The sequence below is a fragment of the Callospermophilus lateralis genome, chromosome 1, assembly GCF_048772815.1.
Source record: "Callospermophilus lateralis isolate mCalLat2 chromosome 1, mCalLat2.hap1, whole genome shotgun sequence".
Taxonomy (NCBI): domain Eukaryota; kingdom Metazoa; phylum Chordata; class Mammalia; order Rodentia; family Sciuridae; genus Callospermophilus; species Callospermophilus lateralis.
The window spans coordinates 54,708,552-54,729,023 of record NC_135305.1 but is presented as its reverse complement, the minus strand read 5'-3'; positions in this window follow the sequence as shown (position 1 = coordinate 54,729,023).

Genomic DNA, 20,472 nt, shown 5'->3' with positions numbered 1-20,472 from the left:
TAGGATTAATAATTAAGAAAAGAATCTTAGAATTAAACTTAATAGTGTCCTCTTATCTGCAATTGCAGTTACCTGTAGTCAATTGTCTAAAAATGTTAAACAGAAAATACCAGAAATAAACAATATATTCGTTTTTAAATTCCATGCCATTTTAGGAAGTATCATGAAGCCTTGCACTATCCCACTTCATCCAGCTTTGGATATAAATCATCCCTTTGTCCAGCACATCCACGCAGTATAAACTGTCCTCCAGTTAGTCATTTAGTAGCTATCTAGGTTATCGGGTCAACTGTCAAGGTATCACAGGGCTTGTAATATAGGGCTCAGTCCCATGTGAGGTTTAGGCATCCACTGGCAGGCCTTAGCATATATCCCCACAGACAAGAGGGGGCTACTATATTGTAATGTTTTCTAAATAATAGCCATGTTTTAAAAAATCATCTCATTCAAACCTCTCTGCTTTATTTTTCTCCATAGCCCTTGCTTTACATGCTATATATTTTTTTCTTTATTATTTGTCTCCCTCAGCTAGAATTTAAGAACCATAAGAAAAGGGAGGTGGTCTCTTGTTCATTGCTCAGCCTCACCTAGCATAGTGCCAGCTACTATTGGTCTCAGCAAAGACTTGTTCAATGAGCTAATTAAGTGCAGAAAGGGTTTGTAAGTTTTCCTGTAGAGGATCCGATAGTCAATATTCTAGACTTTGCTGGTCAAGGGGCAAAATCAGAGATATTATTTAGAGACTTATGTAACTACTAAAAACAGTAAAAACTATGAAGCAAGAGGATCACAAGTTCATTGCCAGCCTCAGCAACTTAGAGAAAACTTGCCCAAAATTTAAAAATAAATAAATACATAAAAAGGGCTGGGGATGTATCTCAGAGGTAAAGTGCCTGCTGGGTTCAATCCCTAGCATTGAAGAAAAAAAAAAATCCAAAAATCATTCTCAGCTCACAGACCATATAAAAACAGGCAGGAGGCCACATCTGGCCTGCCAAGCCATGGTTTGCCAGGTCCTAAACTAGAGGTTTAACAACTCAACAGAAATGAAAAATAGCCTTTGATGATCCTTAATCTCATAAATCATTTCTGGTAACTTTCAGGAACCCAGTCACACAAAAATGGGAGCAACACGGTAAGTACTAATCCTGCCTTTGCAGGACAAGGGGTGTCACTTCTTCCCATCTAAATGTTATGAGGGGATAATTTAGGGTAGTGTCAGGTCCTGGCGGTGCTTATTGATAGAGGCCTGCTCTGTACTTTGCACTATGCCAAGAACTAGGGGTGCACTTAGTTTAAAGTCCATCCGACAAGATATACAATGTTAAATGAAAACATATAACATATCAAAATATATTCTTCATCCTTTTAGAAAGACAGGCAGTCAGAGTTTGCTTGGAAATTTGAGTGAACCCTGTTTTTAAACTTGGATTCAGGAGGCATATTAAAGACATGTGTCATCTGAATGGTACTGTGATAATTTTATTCTATACTTACATTTTCCCTTTGCCAGGATGTTTTTATAAGTTTATTTGTGGTCTGGTACAAACATGTACCTCCTTCTTCCAACTGCAGCTGAGTATCCCACAAGATGGAATGACACTTAGGCACTTCCAGTAAGGTCTTAGAACCTTACTGGCAGTGCCTAAGGGGTCCCATTTCCCCACATAGTCAACGATGCTTGGTTTTAGCTTTAAAGCCACCATTCCAAGGAGAGTAAGGTTGTGACTTTCTGTTTTAATTTGCAATTCTCTAGCAATTCTTCATGTTCTGGCCTGCCATTTGGGTTTCTCCTTCTGAGATCAGCCTACTTAATTGTCTTTGCCTATTTTTTTTTTCTGATATGTTTCTAACCTTTTTCCTTGCTCTTTTCAGAATTTCTTGGCTGATAATCCTTTGGAAGTTTGTCATAGTGCCAAAGACCTTCTCCCATACTGCCACTCATCTGCGTACAGTGACTTTTCATCAAGCCTAATTCTTGAAATTTGATACTGTCAAATTTTGTACTTTTTAGGTTTTCAAAAGAAACTCTTCCTCATTCCGAAGTCACAGATATTATTCTGTACTCCCCCTTCACCCTCCAGCTTTTGATCGCTTTACCATTTTACTCTTTTTCACACTTAGGTCATTAGTATTTTTGTGTCATGTGAGACCTTATCCTTTCCTACTATATCTCCACCATCCTATACCAAGCAGATAGATAAATAGATGGATAGATACAGACATAATTTCTTTCTTTAATCACTTTGTTACTTTTAAAATGTTTTAACTTCTAGTAGCATCTATATTCCCAAGTTTCTCTTTTATACAATTATTTTTCCTAACCGTGGAACTTCATTCCTCTCTCTATATGTTGGATAGAATTTTCAGATCACCCTCCAGCCACCTCACCCAAACACATGCTCTCCTCTCCCTGAAAAAAAAATTACTGGAATTTGGTTGGAATTGACATGAAATTTTATTGTAATTTGGGGGTTTAAATTAATATATTGAGAATACAACAGACACTAGTATGGCAATATGTAAATCAATGGATGTGTAACTGATGTGATTCTGCAATCTGTATACGGGGCAAAAATGGGAGTACATATCCCACTTGAATCAAAGTGTGAAATATGATATATCAAGAACTATGTAATGTTTTGAACAACCAACAATAAAAATTAATAAAAAAAATTAAAAATAAAATGCTCTTTTCAGCCAAAAATAAATAAATAAATTAATTAATTAAAAATAAAATGTGATAAAAAGAAAAAAAATAAATTAGTATATTGAAAATGTTAAGTGATCATCCATGAAATTTGGCAAATCTCTCCCATCTTTATCCTTTCAATGCAGTCTCAGAACCAATCAGGGTTTAGTTAAAGCAGATCCACTGTGGACATTTCAAATAGGAAGGGATTTAAGCCAGAGAATTAGAAGCCTACACAATATTTGGAAGAAGAATGATTATCAAGCAAAACTTCACTGCTTCCAGATAATCCAAAGAGGTAGGGAATTTTAGGAATTGCAGGAATCTCAGAGAACCCACTACTAGTAGTCTAAGCTACCTACAGAACCCAACAAGGAGCCCCTACCTCCAGATGCTGCCACACACGTCTGCCAACTGTCCTACTTTTGTCCACAGCTATTACCAGTTTAAGAAAACTTTTCCAATTATCTCTCCTTCCACATGTCATACAAATTCCTCCAATTGGCAAAATCTAACCCAGAACACCCCTGGCAAGAGGCAGGAATGATGGTAAGTTGAAAAATGACAACCCAGCAAAAAAAAAAAAAAAGAGAAAAATATAAAGTGTTTAATAAATGTTAGGTGACCTGTAATAAGAATTTAAAGTTCACAATATCAAAATTACTTTAGATATGATTCAAATGAAGCATATTTTAACTGATTCAATAATGTGGCATATTCTCTTATAAGCATTACAAATATTTTAACATTTGCAAAGGCTTACTTTCAAATAGGCTGTTTTTTCACAAAGAATACCATCTCTGGAAAGATCACATAGTCAATATGATATAGTATTCCCTTACCGTTCAGCCCTGGCTGGACCTTTATTGAACTGTGCCCAGTTAAACTCTACAATTTAAGAGAGGTATGAAGAATTTGATGACTGTTCAGGCAGCAGCAATAAAAATGATTCAATGTGGGGGTGAACAGTATTTATTTTATACAATGCACAAACTATCTGTGTCTATGCACCTGTGTGAATGACAGTCATTAATGATCCTAACATGCAAGTGGAATTATTATGCAGAACAGTTGTCTTAAAACCTTTCTGATTACAACCCTTGTCAATAAAGATGCTTTGATTTGCACTAATACGGATCCTGCACTAACATTCCTTCCAGCATCTCAGGGGATCCTTTCAACCCTGCAGTGCACCTCTTTGTGGAGAGCACTGACTTGTCTCATCTCCCACGTCTTTTCAGATGCCCATCTTCTAAGATGCACATTACCATGCAGTACCATGCCTTAAGACCCTATAGTAAGGTTCAGTCTGGAGACATTTAAACTGCCAGGAGGGGGCAGTTGTGAGCAGGATATAAGGAAATTCCTACCCAAAGAGGAAACCAACTGGAAAAAACTGGGCAAGGTTCTAGAAGAAATGCTGAAGTCAGCCAGAGATGGGCCATGGCCAGAATGAGAAATGAAGTCCCCCAAACACCAAACAGGACACAAAAACAGCCACCAAAGATGGTAAAGAAACATTGTGAGGTTGGGGAGTGTAGTTTGAAGTGGGGAAGGAGAGAGAGAGAGAGAGAGAGAGAGAGAGAGAGAGAGAGAGAGAGAGAAGAAGAAGAAGGAGGAGGAGGAGGAGGAGGAGGAGGAGGAGGAGGAGGAGGAGGAGAGGGAGGGAGGATGGATGAGAATGAGACTGAAAGAGAATATCAACGTGCAAGCTCCAATCCAGAACCCCAAAGTCCAAAGCTAGTATGAGGGAGAGCTTCAGACTGTGCCAGATCGAATTTCAGGATCCAGGCAGGAGTAGTCAGAGCTTTCAGGCCTCAGAAGTTCATGAAATGATTATTTTTAAAATATGCTTGGGAGTAAGACTCTTTTTACAAAACAAACTGTTATTCTCAGTCTTATGATTTCTGATCTTGGAAAATTCTCATCTTTTCCAGCTCAGGCATTCAAAACTCTGGCAGATTTTCTGAAATGTTAGAGATGGAAATACAAGTCAAGGAGTTACAGTGTATCATCTGGCAGATGGTGCACATTTCTTGAAGGTCTGTTTAATGTTGACTGATCTGTGATGAACAGTACTCCACAGAGGGACACTACCCACAGGGAGCACCAGGGGCTGTGCAGTGAGGAGATTCTAGTACTTTCCAGGGGCTAGGTGCTATTTCCACCCCAGGGGTAGAGTATTGAACCAAAGTCCCTGCCCTCATGAGATTAACCCTCTAGTGCAATAATCACAAGTAAGCAAACAAGTAGATAATAAATCCCAGATAGTGACAGTCCAGGAGATGGAGTAGATGTGTTGAGGGAGGTTGACTCTTTTATTGGGCAGTCAAAGAAGAGACTCATCTGAAGGGCATCAGCAAGCCATGTAAATATCTACAGGGAAAGCATTCCAGGCTAGGGAATAACAAGGGCAAAGTTTCCAAGGATGAAACATTGGGTGTGGTTGAGGACAGAGCCAAAGTGGAGAAAGAGGATTGAGCACTGGGAAGAATGTTTAGAAAGTGAGAATTGAGAAAAGCAGAGCTAGACTTTGAAGGTCATGAGAAGGATTTCAGATTCTGGTTCAAGCACGGAGAAGGGGTGGTGTTGTCAGATTTGTGCTTTTCAGAGATTGTTGGGACTGCAGCGTGGGAAACTTTGACTGCTCGGCCAAAGAGAGGAAGCATTAGTGTGCTGGAGCCACAGAGCCGATGATGAGTTTTCAAGTGAACCATGCATTGATCATTATTAAAAATTGAGTTTTATAAACTCATAACATAATAAGTTACTGCCCACATCTGGTGCAGGCCATGGAAATGGGGTTCCCCTCCAGTGGAATGGGCTGGCTGAGAAATCAAAGCTAGGAAAAATAGAACAGGGAAATAACCACAGAACACAGAAAGTAGTTTCAAAGAGAGGGCAGGATGGGCAAGCTGACCAGACGGGTCCAGCTTCTAACAAAACAAAGGAGCTCGAATCTGCTTTATTTATATGGGAAAACATCAAAGGCTTTCCATAGAAAGTTCTTCACGGAAATAGGATACAGGTGGGGGCAGATGGGCTGCTCAGTTCCTAATGGGTTACACCATCTCCAGTGCTGCTGGGCGGACCTTTCTAGCAGAGTGTGGGGGGGAGGTCACGTGCATTGGGCGGTGTGTCTTGGTGTTCCCAATGCCAGACCTATCCCTCACTGGCTGCACTGCTGAGAAAAGTTCGTCATGCATTTCACAGATGGCTTCCCACTATAAGTGATAGTATAACATTGTAAATATTGAAAACACATCATTTTCTAATTATCTTACTACATTTTATCATTATCTATGCTCTTGAGTTTATGTATGTCCACGTGGTACATGGTGGAAATATTATACAACAGTGTCTGCTCTGCTCAATGATGCCATATTGGTGGATTGAAATTGGTCACAGTGGAGTATTTACACAACAGAAATTGGTGAAGATTACAAAGCAGGGCTTTATTTCCCCAGAGTGGCATCTCTTCAACATTTTCTAGTACTCTGCCAAAGCAAAAGACCGGTGCCATTACGGCAGTCTGTGTGAGAGATGATGGCCCTTGATTGAGAGTGGTGGCAAAGGGCAGTGACAGAGGCAAGGCTCCACACAGATTTAAAGGTGACATCCATGACACTTGCTGATGTGGGACATGTAGAAAGTGAAGCAAAGTAAAAATAATAACTCCTAAGATTTTGAATGTGAGTTTGGGATGTAGTTTGTTGAATTTGAGAAAAAGATAGAAATCAACTCCTGCTTCAATGTAATAATCATAATTATAAGTGTCTTGAGGAATTTTCTTTAGGGCTTTTTGTTAAAGCTTTTAAAATAGTTATCTTTTCTATACGACAGCAATATTTGACAGTGATAGAAATTAAATACGGTAATTACATAAACTCAGGATTTGTCTTTGCTTTTCTGGCACTTAACACAGGGCTCAGCATATAGTAGGTGTTCATTGTTCAAGGCAGTCATACTCCTAGAATGGGATGTTATCTTATGTATTTGGGGATCTATAAGAAAAATGACATTTAATCAGAACCTAGATATTATAGCAATTTACTTGAAAGCTGAAGCTAACAAGTTACTTAGTTAACTGAATAACTAAGGAACCAAGCTCTCTAACCAGTTTAACACACCTGGTGGGCTATATACATTGATGCTGATGGTGGTGCTTTTGGGGCATTACACAATGCAGTAGGGATATCTTATTTTCAGAGAAAATTATACCAATATTTGTGAATCAGCATTCCCATAGGATATGTATGTATATTTGTGTGTTGTATTTATTTATTATAGGGATTGGCTTGTGTGGTATTGGAGTCCCATCATGATCCATCTGCAGCTTAGAGAACTAGGAAGGTCAATGGTATAATTCAGTCTGAGTCCAAAGATCCAAGAACCCAAAATAACAATGTCTAGGGGCAGGAGAAGATGGATATCCCAACTGCAGTTAAGAGAGTAAATCCTCCCTTCTTTCATCTTTTGGTTCCATCTGGGTCCTCAAAAGATTGGCTAATGCCTGATGTCATTGGTTGATCTTCTCTACTTAATTTATTGACTCAAATGCTAACCTGTGCTAGGTGTAGTGGTACATTCTTGTAATTCTAGCAGCTCTGGAGGCGGAAGCAGGAGGATCATGAGTTCACAGCCAACCTCAGTCACTTAGTGAGGCCCTAAGCAACTTAGCAAGATCCCATCTCAAAATAAAATATAAAAAGGGCTAGGGATGTGGTTCAATAGTAAAGCACTCCTGGCTTCAATCCTTGGTACCAAAAAAAAAAAGATGCTAACCTCTTCCAGAAACATTCTCACTAACACACCCAGAAATAATGCCCTATCAAGTTGACACATAAAATTAAACATCATATCTACCAAAGCAGAAAACAAGTATGGCCACAATCTCTAGAGTATGGGTTCTAGATGGTGACTGCTCCTTTTCCTAGCTCTTCCAAACTGAAGTGCTATTCAGATTTACCTGATGTCAGAACTTGAGTCATATGTGGGTCTCAGATAAAAGGAGGCAGAGATTTCTTTCTTAGAGAGGTTATACTTATAATGTGGGAAATTGCCCAAAATGCAAATAATGGTCAAATAACCCGAGTAGACAAAAACACGACACATATCCTGTATACTCCACCTTCGAGTCCACTCTTCTACACCCAGACCTGCAGATCATAAATCTACTATCACCACTAAAATCAAAAGGACCATGTCAACATTACCAGCTCTTCATTGTACCAACAAGATCACACTCATCTTCTCCTTGAAAGTAGAGAAGACATAGATTTATCATTACTGAACCTGGCTTTGCATCCAGGATCCATAGGTAGATTCTGTCATGATTGTATCTGGGTATTCTGAGTCCAATAAACTAAACCATGAATTTAATGAATACACTTCATTAAAAAAAAACAGGAGAGAGGAAAATGGGAAATTTAAACTATATGCATACATAAGAAATAAAATATGGGTAGACATCAACCCTCACCTCTTCATGCCTACGACTGCCCTCCTCCACTATCCACTCCATGTTCTCTTTGTCAGTACTTAAGGTGTTTGGGGTCCTTGGGAAGTTGACTCACATCACCTTTCCTAAAGAATGATCCTGCCTATTTTAGATTGCTATGGCCTTCCAATGACCTTAACTGCAAGACGTGGGATACTACAGGGAACCACAGAGGATCCAACATATGACTGAGAGCAGGAAAGCTGGCCACCCCGACCTGCCTGCATTGTGTTTCAAGCACACTATTTTTCCTTAGAAATTAAAAGCTGACCCCAGACAATGCCTTTTTATTTTTTTATTTAAAAATTTTTTAAATATATTTATTTATTTTTATGTGGTGCTAAGGATCAAACTCAGTGCCTCACATGTGCAAGGCCAGCGCTCCACCACTGAGCCACAACCCCGGCCCTGACTTTTTATTTATTTTTTTTTACTTTTTTGCCTGTTTATTCAATGGCATTAGGAGCCAACATGTCAGTGTGTCGGCCAACATGTCGACTTCAGCTCAGCAGAGCCACTGTCCCTGCCCTAGTGGAAGCTTTCCTTTGTCGGGTACTTAAGTCTCTAAACCAGCAGAGGCCAATGTCACCTGGGCATGAGAAGAAAATTGTGAGCCAATCATTAGAAGTACTAGTGAAAGCTACTCTTCCACCCTTTGTTCCCTGACACATTTTCAAGAGAGAAACTGGTTAAGTATTTCATAGTGATGGGAAGAAAAAAAACGGTCATTTTTTTTCCAGAACCAAGAGGAACATTTACTTCTAGGTATATCTATTTTACCTGTGTAGTCGGCTACAATGTTACCACAGTATTTTTGCCTCCAACTCAACTTTATCTCCAGAGAGCACTTCAGTTCTTCCACTTTTAGTCATTTTCTCTTAACCTCTGCAGAAAGCTCTCTGTGAATTTACAGAGGCCCTTACTCTCCTGAAAGGCCGGAAGGGCCTTGTCAAACTCAGTCTGTGAAGCAGGTTTGGGAGCTTCCTGGAGCAGCTCGCAGGCAGGGAGTGCAGGGCTGGTTCCGCAGGCCTGCTAAGCGGCACCTCTCCTCACAGTGATGGGTAACAGTATATCCTGAGATGAAATTTCTTCCTTGGAGGGCCACAGTCTCTTCTTTCACAGATGGGAAAGGTAGCCCCCAGGTATACTCCTCCAGGCACTGGCTCCAATTGCTGTCCTTGAAGAGGCAGTGATCATTACATTTAAATATGATATTGTCAACTGAAATTCACAGGGGCCTGAAGAACTGAACTCAACACTCTGCAGAACAAGTGGCATGCAGTCATGGGGACATTACATCCCTTAGAGGGAGTGCGAAAACAAGTGTTTTCTTTCCTACCAGGTGGTAGCTCTTACTACAAATTGAGTGCCCCCTCCCCCAACTCCGGCCAGTCTGTCCTTCCACTTCTTGTGCAACAAACATGGGGTCATCTGCTGGGGGAAGTTCTGGACAGTTACCTAGCTTATAGGTTTATCATAAAGAATGTTACAAAGGATACAGATGAAGAGATGCACAGGACAAGGTATGGCAGAAGCGGGTGGAACTACTCTCTAGGAAACTTCATAGTATTCTGCTGTCTGGAGCCTCTCAAATTTGTTTTCACAAAGTCTTTCTGTTATAGTTTGGATCTTTACTGACCCTAAAAGTCCCCATTGGGAGGTGGGGCGCAGTGGAAAGTCAGGTCTTTGGCCGCATGGCCTTGAAGGAGACAGTGCCTCTTTTCTCGCTCTGCTTTCCAGACACCCTGAGAGAAGCAGCTCTGCCACACCGTTTTGGCACAACATCACCACAGACCCAAAAGCAACAAGGCCAAGCAACCATGGGCTGAAGCCATGAGCCAAAATATGTCTTTAATTTGATTTTCTCAAGTATTTTGTCACAGGAATGGAAAGGTGACACATTTACCAACAGCTTATTATTTAGAAAACCACTGTGAATGCTCCAGACTCATTCATCACCAAAGTTGAATGCCTTCCCACGTTGAATTTCTGTTGTCTTTGGGATTTTTCAGTGAACAGCTATCTAAAATTTCTAGGCTTCATATTTCAATGGTAGCCTAACTACAGAATCAACAGAAGATAAATTTAGGAAATAATAAAATATACTATACTGCTTTTAGAAATTGGATATCTAAATGAAGTAGAAATATGGCATTAAAATATCCATTTTAGAATGATACTTTTTATCTCCCAGCTTAGCCTAAACTAGTAGTAAATGGCTGCTAAATCTCAAAGGCTTACAACAACAAACAATTATCTTTTGATTATGGTAGATACTTTTTGAGAAATGACCAATAATTAATCAACATTTCTTCTATGCATTGTTCTGGAGAAGTTAAACTAACATGTTAAAAATCCTGATATAGTCATTTACTTGGGCATTGGTTGTTCTCAATTAAGACACAAACTTTCTTTTTTTCTTTCCTGGTATTCTACAGTCATTTATCTACTATGGTAACAGTATTTGTTCTCATACCACTACAGAAGAAAGAAATGTTGGTATTTATGTAAACCATAAAATCTGTATTAGTGGAGACCACTACACCCGATTTCTACATAGTTCATTGGCAGAATTATCAGACAATCCATTTGCATTTCCCTCCACATCAAACAGAGTCTTAAATTTTTTTCAGTCATAAATGACAAACAGAGATGGAATTAATCATCCAGCATTGGGGTAGATGTAATTCTTTCACACAGTTATTGGTAAGAAAAATTAGTTTTGTTACAAGCAGAGGGAGACTCTCACAGTGGATGTGAGCTACCCTTTGGCTGTGATTCTGCTCCATGTTTTCAGTCTGGGGCTAAGTTGGAGTAGCAGGCCTTTCATATCTGGTTATAAACTTCCAGTGGTAGAGGGAAAAAGAAACGAGTAATGGCAGAACTCCTGAAGGCTTCTGGCACCTTGTTCTAAGTACTTTCATGTACACTGGCCAAAGCAAGTCAGATGGCCTGATGTGGGGTAGGGAGCATCTTGACCTCAGTAGGGTCAGGAGATATATACCTCTCAAATAATGGGAACAATAACACAATCTACCACGTGCCCTAGCATTAGTGTTACTCCATCCAAGACAATGTAGCACAACCTAAGAATAAACTACTTTTTTTCAAAGATACTTTAAGCTTTCTACTTGAATGAATTAAAATTGATTTGAAAGAATGATCTTAAATATTTTCTAAGGGATAGTTATATTTCTTAATATTTTTCTTCCTTAAAGAGTAATCGATAAGTTCTTTTATCATTTTACTTGACTAGTATTAGACTCTCAGTATAAAAGTGTTCTTCAGAGTCTCATGAAGATGCTGACTTTTCAGTCTCTGTTGGTAGGTAACAAAGAACCCTAGGGTTTATACAGAACCACCCTTGGGTGTATTCTGCTGCATGCTTGGGATTACATGTTTGACTACAAGCTTGGGAGAGAAAGACCTAATAAGATGTCCTGAACTAACAGAATACAGTGTGTTGCTTCCACCAGGAGTTTTGACATTATATTGAATTGATTAACTATTTTGGGTTGATCAAACAATATTCTATACCACATCTATATTTATTACATGAGTGTTAAAGAAATGATCAGCAAGGAAAATGCTAAAAAAAAATAACATTATTCTCCAGTTATCATCATGAACTATCTTCCTATAAAGTATATGTATTAAAATTTTTTTCTTTTAAATTTCACTAGGCAGTTGATGATTTACCTTAGTCATATTATATAAAGCACACTGGGGAATTGTTCATGTAAAGCCATTGACCATAAGCTGCATCTGGAATTGATTTTTACATTTTAAAATACTCCCAAGGTTTATCTTTTATAGGCTTTACTACTCAACATAACCCACTGAAAGAATTTTCCTTTTCTGTACAAGGAATAACCAGGGATCTTAGTTTAATGTGTATATTGAATTACTAGAATTATTTTAGCAGAAGAACATCTGTAGTAGATGCCTTGTCAATAAGACTTAATTTAGCCTATGTAGCCCCAGACTTTTTAAAAAGGAACTGAAAAAAAAATTATTTTAAATGTCATATGCAAAAATACATGTCTGTGGATTACCTATAAAGGAAGAGGGGTAGGAAAAGAGGGAAATAAATAAAGAAGGAAGACAACTTGTCTGCCAACTACTGAAAATGTATAAAGTTACAGAAACTAAAAATCATCACCGAGCCAAAAATAGGGGAACAAATGAATGGATCTGAATACAGTCTACCCATCCCAGGGTATATGAGAATTTAGTACTTGAGAAGGGTGCTATTTCAAATGTGTGGTGTAAACATGGCCCATTTGATAAATACCATTGTGGAAACTGGCCAACGTTTTAGGCAAAAACATGTGTTTTTATATTGTTCCTTTATCAAAATAAATTCCATCATTCCAGATGGATCAATGATACACTGAACTTACATTGCTTTAAAAAATTATAAAAAGTATGTAGAAGCAAGGGCCATCTTTACTTCAGCCACCACTGCATCCGTAATTCCTAACATAGTTTCAGGCACACTCAGGAAATAGATGTCCAATAGAAAAGTGAAGGGATGGTTTTGCACTCACAGTGCTAGACACTATTGGTTTACAGTGGTTCTGCACAGCCCTCTGTCCTTTGTAAGCTACTTATGGCTAACAAGGAATCTAACCATCTAATCATCATTTGTGAGCCAAGATGAATGAGAAAACTAAATATGTCCTGGAGTAGATGCTGGGGGCAGGGAACAAGAGTTGAATATGCTTCTTACAGTCAGCCAGGTATGAACTCAGCTTGACAGTTCTGCTGAATTACCAAAGTGTTGTCACATGAGATTCTGCCTTTTCTTCTCCCATTAGATGAACTGATGACTTTCAGGTAAAGCAAAAGCCACTGATCTGTGTATCCACACATTAACACTGATCTGTGTACCCCCTCATGTCACTCTGGGGTTTTTAGCCACAAACACTACTCTTTGCATGGTACTATAGTCCAGAGTCTTGACCGTCTACATCTATCTACTTCTATATCACTGAAGACCTCCAAGAGGATTATCCAATAATCTGTTTCCCAAATATCTCTTGTTGATTAACTGGTACGGAATTCATTCAATACGGTAGAGCAGAATGCATTGATTGTTGTTGATTAGTCTTCCTGAACTTATGACATCACCATGACTACTAAAGCAGTCAATGGCATGGGAGCAGGGCTGGGGGTTCAATACCATGAGTTGTAGTGGGTGGACCATGAGATTTGGACCAAGACATACCACATGCCAACACTGAACTAGACACATCTTGAGCCACAATCAGTTTTTTCTCTATTTGGAGACTTTATCAAAGACTTGTCCGTCCCGGCTAGTTCACTGCCAATCCCTGACACTAGGAACCCCAGACACCAGCACCAACTACTGATTTGGTACCTGCCCGCTTGCACAGCCTGCTGCCTACCACTTCCCTCGAGCCAGGCCCAGGTGGAGGGGGGGAAGTGTTGCTGTCATCATGTGACAAGTTCTCTGACGTCCATCTAGCAACAAACCAAGTAACCTAAAATCGAAAAATAAACACAATTAATCAGAGTGAAGGGGTAAACTAGAATGGGAATAGAAAGGAGAAGGAAGAACACAAGAGAGAGCTAAATTATTGAGTGATCCCAGGTTAGATACTAGGCCTGGAATCAGTGAGAGAATAAGTAAACCTAAAAAAAAAAAAAATGTAGTAAGGTGATCATGATGGGGTTTGGAAAAACATTTCAGCCTGCTCCTGCCTTGAGAGAGAAAAAGAAGAAACTCTAGAAAGACCACTCATAATCCAGGAAAAAAGAGACAAAAAGGAAGAGGGTCTTTAGGGCCTGGTGCAGGAGGGAAAAGGGGAAGAGTAGGAGAGGGGGAAATTGGAAAAGGGCATTCTGGAGACAGACAGAACTTCCTGATATGTAGCTCTTTTCTTCCGAGTAAGGTCTCAGTGGGGAATTGCCAAAGGGATGGTTGTGTGACTCGCTTCGTGGGGTGCCCTGCGCCCTGGCCCATGCACAGAACCACTTAGGAGGGATGCCTCCCATTCCTCACAGCAGACCCCTCACTGAGACCCGGAACTCGGAGAGCTCTCCTGAGGCCTGCTCGGGTGGCCATGCAGCTCCCACTGACTCCAAGAGCACCGCTGTCGCTGTCGTGCACGGTTTCACGGTTTAACACACTTTCCCAATCTTCCTGAAGAGCCCGTTTCAACAGCTGCAGGCACAGGAGGCTTTTAGTGTCCTGTGTAATTACAATGATGGTCACAGGGTGCCATTTTTTTCGAGGTGGGTCCTTTGAGATTATGGTTGAAAGTTCATTGGCCACAAAATGCCATATATTTAAAGGTCTGTGAGTCCCTTGAGGTTGGGGCAGTTAGTGATGGATTGCAAAATCAATTGGGTCCTTCTGCATTTACTTGTCACCCAGTGGGTAGATCATCCAATAGGCTCTGAGCCCCTGTGGTGCCCAAGGTCTCCGGGGGTGAAGGGAGGATCTATCCTCAGAAAGCTGCTTCCCTATCTGGAGGGAGGAGAAGGCCATCCTCACGTCCTTGGGCAGGTGGTTCCTCGGCTTTTCTTCTTCAGCTTACCCCATTCCTGAAGCCCTTCCCCTCCCGTCACTTGCTCTGAGAAAACCATTTGGTAACGTGGGGAGTGGAAGTGTTTTGAGCAGAACAATCTTTCTTTCTATGCTCTCAAATCATTCCAAGTTGCCTTCTCCGCTTGCTACAGGCTCATTTTAAAATTCTTTCCCAATGCTTGTGGAGGAATCTACCATTTAGTAAGTGCTACCATCTAACCTGAACTCTGATATTCCCCAAATCCATCAAAATAACATCTTCTAGTAAAAAGGAATAACTTGGGCCTACCTTGCTGGAACCTGCAAATTTAAGAATGTTACTTAAGAATGTTAGTTATTCTTTCATGCCTACAAGAATCAGCTCAGCTGAGAGCTCAGGGCACTGAAAAAAACGCAGCAGGGCCAGATGTGTTTCATACCAGAGGGAGCGTGACAGAGGAGGGCAAGCTGTGGTGAGGCACTCTGGAGAAGAGTCTGGCAGCAGAACACTGGTGTAGCAGACATTTGGGACTCACCAAAGGGTCAGAGAGAAAAGATGAAGGAGGCCTTAGAACCAAATGAACTCTGTCTACCTCTGAACTTTAACCTCCTCTGCCTCCCAAAAACTCTCTGAATCCCGGGAGAACTCAAGAGGAACTCAGGCATCAGGATATGCCCTATTCCCAGCAGGAATAACCTTCCTAAACCGGGAACGCCCTAAACCGGGATCCACCCTGGTCCTTGAGCAAGGTCACCTTACATGCAATGTCACTGCAAAATGTCCTATTTCCACGAGTCCTTCCACTAAGCAACATGGGGTACGCTGGCAAGGAAATTGTCATACCTACTTGGCTGATGGCTCCCAGCAGACATCCTGCTCAGTACATGGTTTAGACAAATGCAAAGTCCAGCCAGATCCCTTAAAGCCTACTTAGGTAGGAATTGGAACCTGCAAATTTAAGAATGTTAAATTCTTAATGTCTTTCCTGTTCCCTGAGTCATTTATGTTAGGATAGGACAAACCAAATTTGGAGAAAATGAGAAGTATTGAATTCCATCCATGTCCTTGATTATCACTGTGCTCTCAGACCTCCCAGAGTACAGGATATTATTGTATGTTAACAATTTACTAAGCCCTAGTAAACTAGAAGATTCAAAAATAGTACATACACACACACACGCACACACCTGAAATTCAGAAATTGGTGGAAGTCATACATTGATGTGTCTCAAGAGTCAGTCCTCACAGAGGAGCTGAGGGTTTGGCAGAGGCCCAGATGGACACAGGTATACCAGAAAGAGATGCTGGAGCACAGGGAAGAAACCTATGCTGATACTAGCACCATTCAGCAGAAACATGATGGCAGCAATATATGAAAATTTACATTTTCTAGTTACCATATTAAAAAGTTAAACAGGTATAATTAATGTAAATGTATTTTATTTAACCAATATATCAAAATATTATCATTTCAGTATTAACCCAAAGGCAAAGTTATTAATGAGTTGTTTTGTATTCTTTTTCTTACTAACTCTTCAAAATCCAGTGTTATGGCACACTTGATGTGTCACTGTGAGAAACATGGTAATTAAAGGTTTAAAGAACCAATAATTGCAAAAAAAAAAAAATCTATAGAGTAGATTCGAGAGTGTCTATCCACTTGCATTCTGACATTCTTTAAGAGGGAGAGAAAAGGGCTTATTTATGAACACTACACAAGAAATTGTATATAACCCTTTCATAAGCCCATGGGGGAGTGTCACCCATGTGAACGTTGTCATCTGTATTTTGTTGCAGGAAAAAAAGTAGACAAACAAGTTCAAAGCCTTTCTGAAAGATCCTAGCACTTTTCAAATTCCCTTTCACAAAGCAGGTTCTTGAGGAGATAAATTGAAAAGACCCAACAAAGTCAAATGGCCCCTGTGCTGCTGGCTTCAGCCATTTATCACATTCTACAGTGAAATCACAGGTACGTTTGACCCGCCCCAAGGTTCCTTCCTACCATAAAATAATAGGATTTTTTGTGTTGTTGTGGATCTAGGGATTCTGGAGAGGAAAGACACAATCCAAATGGTAGCATTTGAGATACTTTATGGATAATGTGATTTAGAACATTCAGATCTTTTCATATCCCTTAATTCTTGCTACTCCAAATGTGGTCCCCAAACCAGTAGCATAGACCTCCGGAGTTCAGACACTTCACAGAAGAAGAAATACAATCAATTTATCAACAAATATAGGGGGAAAAATGTTCAACATCTCTAGCAATTAGAGAAATGCAAATCAAAACTACTCTAAGATTTCATTTTACTCCAGTCAGAATGGCAATTATGAAGAATACAAACAACAACAAATATTGGTGAAGATGTGGAGAAAAATGTACACTCATACATTGCTGATGGGAATGCAAGTTGGTGCAAGGATTATAGAAAGCAGTATGGAGATTCCTCAGAAAACTTGGAATGGAATCTCCATTTGACCCAGCTATCTCACTTCTCAGTTTATACCCAAAGGACTTAAAAATCATCATATTACAGTGATGCGGCCACATCAATGTTTATAGCAGCTCAACTCACAATAGCTAAACTATGGAAACAACCTGGATGCCATTCAATAGATGGATAAAAAATATGGTGTGTGTGTATGTGTGTGTGTGTGTGTATGTGTGTATGATGAAATATTACTCAGCCTTAAAGAAGAATGAAATTATGGCAGATGCAGGTAAATGGATGGAGCTAGAGAACATTGTGTTAAGTGAAATAAGCCAATCCCAAAGAACCAAAGGCAGAATATTTTTTCTTATATGTAGATGCTAATTCACAATGGGGAGGGGGTACCTGGGGAAGGATATAGAGTTACTTTAGGTTAGGTAGAGGGGAGTAAAGGAGGGGAAGAGGGAGAGGTAGAGGTGGAAGGATAGTAGAATGTGTCACACATTATTATCCTATGTACATGTATAACTGTACGACTGGTGGGATTCTACATCATGTATAACCAGAAGAATGAGAACTGATACCCCATTATATATTATGAATCAAAGTGCATTCTACTGTCATGTATAACTAACCAGAACAACAACAACAACAACAACAAAGAAATATAGAATGTCAGGCTCCAATCAGATCTACTGAATCAAAATGTTACTTCACTAGGATCCCCAGGGAATTCCTGGACCGATTCAAATTGAGAAGCACACCTTAGCAGAGTAGCCTAGCTCAGGGTAGGTCTTTCTCTGGTGCCCATAGTAAGGAGCTGTGCTCCTGCTACACTGTACATGATTTGATTGTCAGTGTGTAGCAGGGAAAATGCACAGACTTATGAACTCTGATGGTTAGTTCCATGGGTCATTTAGTCTGGGTCATGGAGCACCCAGAGAGCTGGTAAGACATTACTTCTGGATGTATCGGTGAGAGTGTTTCTGGAAGACTTGTGGAGTTGAGCAGGCAGACTGAGTAAAGAAAACGGCCACCCCTGAAGTGGGTGTCGTAGTCCTTGAGGGCTGGAACAGAACAGAAGGGCAAAGGAAGGAAGGACTCTTTCTCTCTCTGCGCCTGACCATTTGAGCGGAAACATTGGTCTTTTTCTGCCCTTACACTGAGACTCACACTATTGGCACTCCTGGCTCTTAATCCTTTGGACTCAGAAGGGAACTATACCCCTGGCTTTCCTGGGCCCCCAGATTTTAGGCAGCTGATTGCAGGATATTTAGCCACCATCATTGTGGGTCAATTTCTTATAATAAATCTCTTTATAGATATAGATCCATAGATGTCTCCTATAGGTTTTCTTTCTATGGAGAACTCTGATTAAAACAGGAACTATCCCCAGGCCAGGGACTAGTTGGTTCTCTCAAATCACTTCAAATTTCAGGAAACAACCATGTTTCAGGGTGTGGGAGGACAGGTCACCATTTACTAAATCCCCACTCTGGCTCCCAAATAGACTCTTAAAAACTTAAGAGGAAATTCAAGTGTCTTCCCCTACCCCACCCACAAAGCAGTTCCTGAAGCCTAAAGCCTTTCCTACTTCCCTCCTGACCTGCAGACCACACCACCCCCTACTTGCCACCCACCCCCCACCATCCTGCAGCACCCTAACTGAACTCAGGACCCCTGTGAATGCTCCAGGTCATACTGACGCACAGCAAGACACAGGGCTGCTGCAATGGCAGCTGGAAACGTGACACCTCCTTATTTGAAACCTTATCGTTATTATCCAGAGTCCTCTGGCAGCTGAAGGGAGATAAAGGTCAATGGCACAAGAGCACAAACTCACTCTTTTTAGGAAGGACCTATGTGAACAGCACAGCCACGGAAGGGAAAAACCCATTAAAGGCGGCAATCAGCCAGACCCCCAAGCACCACCTCTGGTGTTTCAAAGAGAGAATGTGGAAGGTATAAAATCTTTCTTCTAGAATGATGGAGATATAAAATCACCATCAAACACCATAAAAATACTGACCACAAGCAAAAGCTGCCTATAGATTCTCAAATCGGTGGGCAAGAGTATGATAAGAAACAGAATGCTCACATAATTTTAACACGTCTTCACAGGGAGAAATGACAAAACATTCAACGGCCGCAATGTGAACCAAGTCATCAAAGTTAGCACCACCAGAAATGAGACACGTTGACATGGTCGACCCACTAGCTCAGTGCACCCAGAACTCAGGGAGCATTTTCTATTATTGGAACAAACTGTATTAAATTCAATAAAATCAAGGCCCACCCCAGTCCCACTGAATAGAACTTCAGTGGATGAGGCCCAGTAGCCTCTGTTATAATAAGCCTCCCATTCAGATATACTGCCAAAGGTTGAAAATGTCTTCTTAATCTATTTCTAATCTCCACCTGACAAACACCTCATTAATACTTCAAAGCCCAGCAAAAATATGGCCTCCATGTAAGGTTTTTAATCTCTGAAGTTAGAAGCTCTGGGCTCAGCTTTTAGGAGCCTGTTACATCATGGTACCATGTCTTTTAGAATGTTTATGGCAGTATGACTCTTATCAGAGTCTGTTAATCAGCTACAACAAAATACTTGAGATAAATGACTTATAAAGAGAAAAGGTTTATTTGGCCCACAGTTTGGAGGTTCTAGTTTGTGATTAGGTGATCTTACTGCTTTGGGTCTGTGGTGAGGCAGTCCGTCATGATGGAAGAACAGAGCAAAGCAAAACCACTCAAATCATGAGTCAGGGAGCAAAAAGAAAGAGGGAGGAAGGGGCCAGAGTCCAAAGTCCCCTTCAAGAGCATATCCCTAGTGACCTAAAGCCCTCCCACTAGGCCCCACCTTTTAAAGGACTTACCACCTCCTAATACTATCATGTTGGGGACCAAGCCTTTAACATATGGGCCTTAGGGGGACATTCAGGATCCAAACTCGAGCATAGATGTTCATTCACAGTCTTTCCTAAGATCCCACAAGCCGTTTGAAGGCAGAATCCATAATTGTATCTGATTTTCAGAGTCACAGCATAACGTTCTATATGTGGTTGCTGCTTGACAAAGGTTGACTTGAAGAGACCTCATGAAATATTATTGGGCAAAGATTTATAATTGTGTGAGGAGTAGAGGATATAAGGGGAAAGAAAAAGAAGAAACCTATGTGTGTCAAAGAAAAAAAATAATGTCTAAAATACCTTTCTTCATATGATAAAGTCCTAATCTAACTACTTCTTGTGGATTATTACCTCATTTAAGTCTCACAATCGCCCTACTTGGTAGCTACTATTGTTATCATTA